Below are 7,280 nucleotides of genomic sequence, written 5' to 3'. Positions count from 1 at the left end.
ATAATGGGATATATAAATTATATCAATTTATCCTACAGTTATTGTGGTAAGTGATTATTCTGCCACTGCAGCTCATATCATGCAGCACTAAGTACTTTTTTTGGTAATTGTAATTTGCATGCACTTCTGTGGTTTTTCTGTGGGTGTAGGGAAGATAATGGAAACTATTAGATAATGGATATATATTGGAGATATATATATACACACACACACACACACACACACACATACACATACACACACACACACACTTAAAACCAGTACAATTATTTTTGGTATATATATAATATATTCATATATACGTATATTATATATATATATTATATATAGATACACACATACATATACACACACACAATGAATCAGGAATGAGTGTGAAAAAGTCAATAAAGCCAAAAACCTGGCCTTCTCAGTTAATTTGTCTCAAGTTTATCATTAAAAATATTTATTTAGGTGCTTCCTTAAGATGCTACTTCTAGCTATCCTGATTCAGTAGTTTGGATGGGTGTAAAGAAGTTTTCATTTTTATTAAGACCTCCAAGAGACTCTAATGCAGAGAGTCTGCTCCTTATGCTAATAAAATGAATTTGTTCTGGAATAGATGAAGAGACATAGAAAGAACAAAGAAACAAACCAACAAAGGCCGTGGGGAGCACATCTGCCCTGGGAATCCTGCTTGTCCGTGTGTGCCTCATGGCCCCTGTAACCACACTTGGTCATCGATAGGCTGCATAATCAGTAGTGACCCTGTTATACTATATGGTCACTGTTCCAAGTTTCAATGTACTTAGATACACAAATATGTTTTAATGTTTATGTTTTCTATGCTTATGCTTAAATATAAATCTTTTCTGTTTAAATATACTTGGATACACAAATACTCACTATTGTTTAGTACGGTAACATGCTGTATAGGTCTATAGTCCAGGAGCAATAGGCCATACCATATATCCTGGATGTGCAGTAGGACAGACAATCTAGGTTTCTGTAAGTCCATGCTATGTTGTTCATACAGTGAAAAAATCACCTAATGAGGTTGTATCTCAGAATGTGTTCTCATCTTTAAGTGGCATATGACTATGTGTGTGCATATGCCTTGATCATTTTTAAATCAGATAATTAGGAAACTGTTATCTTTCATTATGATTTCTCTAAACTGAGGAAAACTTCATAAAATATTTGAGGATTTTTTCCCAAGCACAAGTACTGATGAGACCACAATATAAAGGTATTATGAATCAATCAGTCCTCCTGTTTTACACTGAAATATATATTCATATATATATATATATATATATATACACACAAACACACTTGTATTATATGTGTGTATGTATACATACACACACACACACAGAGGGGGAGAGAGAGAAAGAAAGTAGAAAGATGTCTACATTTATTTTGTAGCAAGAAAACTGTTAGAGATTTTTTGTATTTGGAAAGCCTTGTATTGGATTGCACATGGAATAGAAAATAAGGTAAGAGAATGAGCTAGACTACTTGCATAGCAGGAGTTATTTTGTTGCTGTTGATAATATTACTCTCTGTATTAATAAGAGTAAGGCAGTAAGACTACTCATGCTCCTACTACAGAAAATTTCCCAGAAATTTTCCTTTTCTTAGTAGAGACTTAGATTGCAGTGATCAATGCTGTTTGTGGGTGATGGGGGAAGCAGGAGAGAGAGTAAACGCACAGGAGGCAACTTCTTCAGATCAAAAAAAGAGAAAGCAAATCAGGCTGAGGTTAACTCACCATGAAGGCAGTAGATATGAAAAATCATGTGATCAAGTATTGGGGTCACAGTGATGTAGGGGAGCAGGATGAAGCTGTTGAGGCAGCTAGGATCAGGAGATCAGGTGCAGACTAGGGGTGGAGACCTTATTCTCACTCAAGGTCTCATTCTAGCCCGAATCTACATTCCAATCTAAAGCACAATTGATTCATGTTACTTCTAGGTTGTGGTGTCATCAGTACATATGCCTGGAAAAAAAAAAACTCAAATATTTTATAAGGTTTCCCTTAGTTTAGAAAATTGATAATGAAAGGTAACATATAGCTTCTTATCATTTCAAGAGGATTATCTGATACAGAAAATACAAGGTATAAGAACTGATTACAGAAACCAGCATAAGTTTTCTTTTCTTAGCTACTTGATTGTTTGCACAATGAATTTACATAGCTTTAATTTTAGCTTAAAAGTACACAATACAACTGTTTTGTGCAAAGGATAAGAACTTTGCAAAGAATAATGATTCCAAAGAATAATCTGGTTTGGGGTTTTTGCTTTTTCTGTTAACTGGTAATTTTTTTTTCTCTTTGGTTGACAATTTTCAAGATAGATACAGAAAAGACAATACACCTGAGTTAGAAAGCTGTGATTGTTGACTCTTCAAATTCTGCTAAATATAAATAACTCAGGCTTTACTCCACATTTCTGACATCAGCAGGTCCTCTTGAGTGAATTATTACTTGAGATTTTACTCTCAGTCATTTTTCATTGTATCTATTAGATTTACTTTCCACTTTATCATTACAATTTTGATATTTTTAAACAGCAATATTGGAAAATCAGGACATCTAGAGTGCTTCTTTATTGTTGAGTAAAAATTTGGGATGTGTATTAGAGCAATTCTAAACAAAGCAGTGGAGAAAATTCTGAAATAAATTACCTCATTCTTTTTGTTCTGTTTAAAGCTATTCCACTCCACTATTAGATTGTTCAAGAAAATACGTTTGGTAAACAAGTGTTGCCCCAGAAGGCAGGCTATGCAGATACTGATTATTTCTCCAGCACCTTAACTACAAATTCAATAAACGCTTAGCATAGCTCACCTCACTGCTGAGTATACTGAAATGCAAATGGAACTCCAGGGTATTGCCAAGGATATTGAAGGACACCTGATGCCATTCATTCATCATTTATCTTCTTTAGTGTCTAAAATCTGTGATTTTTCAGAGAATCATTTTTTTGAAAAGTTCAGTAGTTGTGTTAAGGTCATAGGATTCCCTTTTTATATTGCTTGTCAGCAGAAGCAAATTTTCAAGTTCAGGTATAGCTATTTTTCTCTATTTCAGTTTTTAAGTTGATTACTTGTCCCCCTTTTATTTTTAGAATTAGCCATATCTGGAATCTCCAAAAAAAGAAATCATCATTTCTATGTCTCAGGCAAGAATGCCTCATGAGGCAAATACACGGCAGGTGGTTAGAATGCCTAAGTGTTTGCGATCTTGATTGAAAATAGGTCGCAAACACAATCCCGTCATATCTTCCACTCCAACCTCTGATGAGGCAGAAACAGTCACATCAACACCAATCAATAACATTGTGTGAACCATGGAAAGAAATACTCTCCTATCTACATCTGCTTATCCATGACTACTGTCTGCTTTGATAATTGGGTATTTTCCAAATGCCAACGGAAATATAGTCAATAACACGCACCTCAGTTTGTGAATTCTGTGACATAAAATGTCTTCAGCAACGTTTTACCTACAATTACAAATGATTGCTGAAATAGTTAAGAGGTGATAATTAGACCTCATTGGGAAGGAGGTTGCTCAGAATCATTAAATAGCTAAATCCCCAGAACGCAAAAGGTCTTTGGACAATCGTCATGACATTCTTATTCTTGCTCAAAGATTCTCACATGTGCACACTCACACAAACACACACACACACACACACACACATGAACTGACAAATGTTTCCTAAAAAAAGAACTATAAACAAGCCAGGAGCATAAGAGACTCCAAAACTAAGCTTCATGGAAGTAAGTTTTCATGACGTTTCTAATTACCTAAGACGACAATTTTTCAGGCACCATGCATCTGAATTCACTGTGCTTTTGAAGCAGAGTGGAAAGGCATTGTTCAAAATTACAGCACTCTGTGGTTGTCTACTGACTGCTAAGATGATCCTTGATAATCTTGAAATTTGTATTGTGTTTGCTTAATATGCTAGACAATTAATTGCAATTTTCCCTAAGGGAGCTATTTCCTACTCCATATGAGAATACCGTTTTTGCAGAAATCGGAGAAGTTGAGGAAAGGAAAAGGCAAAGGAAGGACTTGGTTTGTCAAGAGTGAGAATTTAAAAAGATGTTATCGTCTTTGCTTTGGATCTCCCTGTCTCCTCCTTCCCCTCCCTGCTCTATTCCCTTCCCCATTCACTCTCTTCCATTTCTTTTCTCCTTTTCTTTTCTCCTCCTCCTTATTCTCTTCTCTTCCTTTTCTTTCTCCTTCTCTTCCTTCTTCACGCTCAACAAAACATCTAACCACCAGTTTTCAGGTTGGATGCAACCTTCAGATAAAAAATGTTGAAATTTAGGATCCCCCCCAAATTTTTAGTTCAGTATTTTTGAAAGATCAAGCTTTTAAACTATTATTGACATTGTTGAGTTTGAATAACAATTTTTTTTCTTAATAATAGTAACCAAACTCTTGGTTAAAATATTTAATTAATATTAAAATTATTTTTTCAAGACATGAATATTTCTTACAAAATAATTTATAAAATACCTTGAAATGGAATGATTCTTTTCCTAATGGGTGCTTAATAAATATTTGCTAGCCAAGAGGAATTCTATTTATTTATTTGTTTATTTATTTACTTATTTTGAGACGAACTTTCACTCTTGTCCCCCAGGTTGGAGTGCGATGGCGCGATCACGGGTTACTGCAACCTCCGCCTGCCGGGTTCAAGCGATTCTCTTGCCTCAGCCTTCTGAGTAGCTGGGATTACAGGTGCCTGCCATCATGCCTGGCTAATTTTTATATTTTTAGTAGAGATGGGGTTTCACCATGTTGGCCAGGCTGTTCTTCAACTCCTGACCTCAGGTGATCTGCCCGCCTTAGCCTCCTAAACTGCTGGGGTTACAGGGGTGAGCCACCAGGCCCAGCCTGAGGAATTCTTTTTAAATGTTAGTCATTCTGTTACTCTGTTGCTGAGTGCATAAAATGCTCTGATAATCCCAGAGGGTAATTTGGCAGTGTGGATCAAAAGAACTTATAGTAGGTGATGTTCAGCCCTTCTTTGGTAGGAGGTTGCTCAGAATTTTTTGACTGCTAAATCACCTGAATTTAATTAATTGGCTAAAATCTATAAAGTGGAACATGCTTAACTTTCTTTCTTTCTTTCTTTCTTTCTTTTTTTTTTTTTTTGAGAAGGATTCTTGCTCTGTCTCCCAGGCTGGAGTGCAGTGGCACGATCTCAGCTCACCACAACCTCCACCTCCCGGGTTCAAGCGATTCTCCTGCCTCAGCCTCCTGAGTAGCTGGGAATACAGGCTTGTGCTACCATGCCAGGCTAATATTTTGTATTTTTTAGTAGAGACGGGGGTTTCACCATGTTGGTCAGGCTGGTCTCCAACTCCTGACCTCAAGTAATCCACCAGTCTCAGCCTCACAAAGTGCTGGGATTACAGGCGTGAGCCCCCACACCTGGCCGCTTAACTTTTGATAAAACAATTTTACTGGTGGGGTTGAATCATGGCAGAATACATAGAAGCATTCAAACACAGATACATACATGTATATTATCAATATGCAGGAATGTTTAAAGTATTCTTCGTAATTGTTGAGGAAAAAGTACATTTTCAAACCATAAATTATCTGTGGAATTGAAATGGTAGAGTTCCCTGATCCCCTTCGCAAGACATGTGACAGAGGTGTGGCTCACCTGTTCAGTCACCCTGCTGCCGAAATCCCTACTGGGAGGGGGAGCATGCAGAAGGGCATGTGCAGAGCCCAGGGCCAGTGTTTTGGGGTTCGGCCCCATGCTAGTGTCTAGGAGTGTGTGCCTGTAACCCCAATGTTACAAAGCTCTTTCAGCTTTGCCATCCACAGACAGCTTGAGTGTTAAGCAGCTCCATGGACCCTACACCTTTTTGCAAGGGCAGAGGGCCAATGTGCCAGCCTTCTGTATCTTGAGCTCTTGCCCATCGTCACTGAAGAACTGGGTTGCATGCGGGCTTCAAGGATGAATTTGAGGTTTTACTGAGTGGTAGAGGTGGCTTTCAGCATGATGGATGGGGAGCTGGAAGGTGGGGAGGGAGTGGGAAGGTGGTGTTCCCCTGGAGTCAGGTTCGCCCAGGCAAACTCCTCTCAGCATTCAGATGTTCCTCCTCTTCTCTCTTTCTCTGACATGTCATTCTGCCTTCCTTCTAGTCTGCTGGCTTGTTGGTCTGCTTCTGTAGCCTGGGGTTCGGGGATTATATGGGTGCAGGATAGGGGGCGTGACAGGCCAAAAAGCAACTTTTTGGGCACAAAAATAGGAATGCCTGTTCCCATTTAGGGCTGTGGGTCTTAAGCCTTGAGGGTGGGGCTTTTGCCAGGGAACCACCCTCTTCTACCCAGTATTTCCCTGTCTCCTGTCCATATCAGAATCACCTATACAATACAGTCTATGCAGCTGATAAAAGTTACATTTCATATATTTAGGTTTTTTTTTCAAGAAAACAATGTTCCTAATTATTAACATTAAGCGCAGGCTAAGGAATGTAAAATATGTATATGTGTATAAAATACCCCTGTAGGACATAAATCACAATGACAGTGGTAATTGTATCCAAAGAGTGAAATTACTGGTGATTTTAATGTTCTCTTAGTACTTTCCTATTCTCCAGCCTTTTTTCCATGCACTGTTAATATTTTTCTAATGAGAAAAATATATAAAAATATCTGAGAACTGAATTGTAATGCATTAGATATGCTGTTATATATTCTTTTGTTTGTAAAAATGGTCATAGTAAATAATATAAAACTACTAAATCTTTTTCACCGAAAATTCTAACATTAATTTTAGCTTCTCATTGTTGCAACAAAAGTCTCTACATTGATTTTAACTTCCTTTAACTTGTAAGTACAAATATAAAAAATTAGTCAAATTTCTCAATGTGTTCCAATTTTTCACCTGTGATGAATACAAGTGGTTCTGAGTTGTTGGTCCAGTATCTGTTTCCCCCAAGGGGATCATCAAACTTAGGATAGTTTCTTTCATGAACTAACAATTATATAATATTTTTAAAGAATGTATTCACAAGGAAGATAATTACATGCAAAACTGTGGTCCCTTAAGGATGCAGTGAAGATGTTTTAGGTGGTACAAGAAGGAGAATGACTCATTTGAAAAATGTAGGCAATGGAAATGTTTTTCAAGAAAACTAAATCATAATAACTCATAATGGGTAGAGCTGTCGAAACATAATGCAGTCTCTCAACAGAATGTTGGACAGCTGAAATTTAATCATTTTAACCTAGATTTTAAAGTCCTGTAGTAGAA

Source organism: Pongo pygmaeus, chromosome 14, assembly GCF_028885625.2.
Source record: "Pongo pygmaeus isolate AG05252 chromosome 14, NHGRI_mPonPyg2-v2.0_pri, whole genome shotgun sequence".
NCBI classification, from domain to species: Eukaryota; Metazoa; Chordata; class Mammalia; order Primates; family Hominidae; genus Pongo; species Pongo pygmaeus.
The sequence above is the reverse complement of the archived record's forward strand: the minus strand, read 5'-3'. Positions refer to the sequence as shown.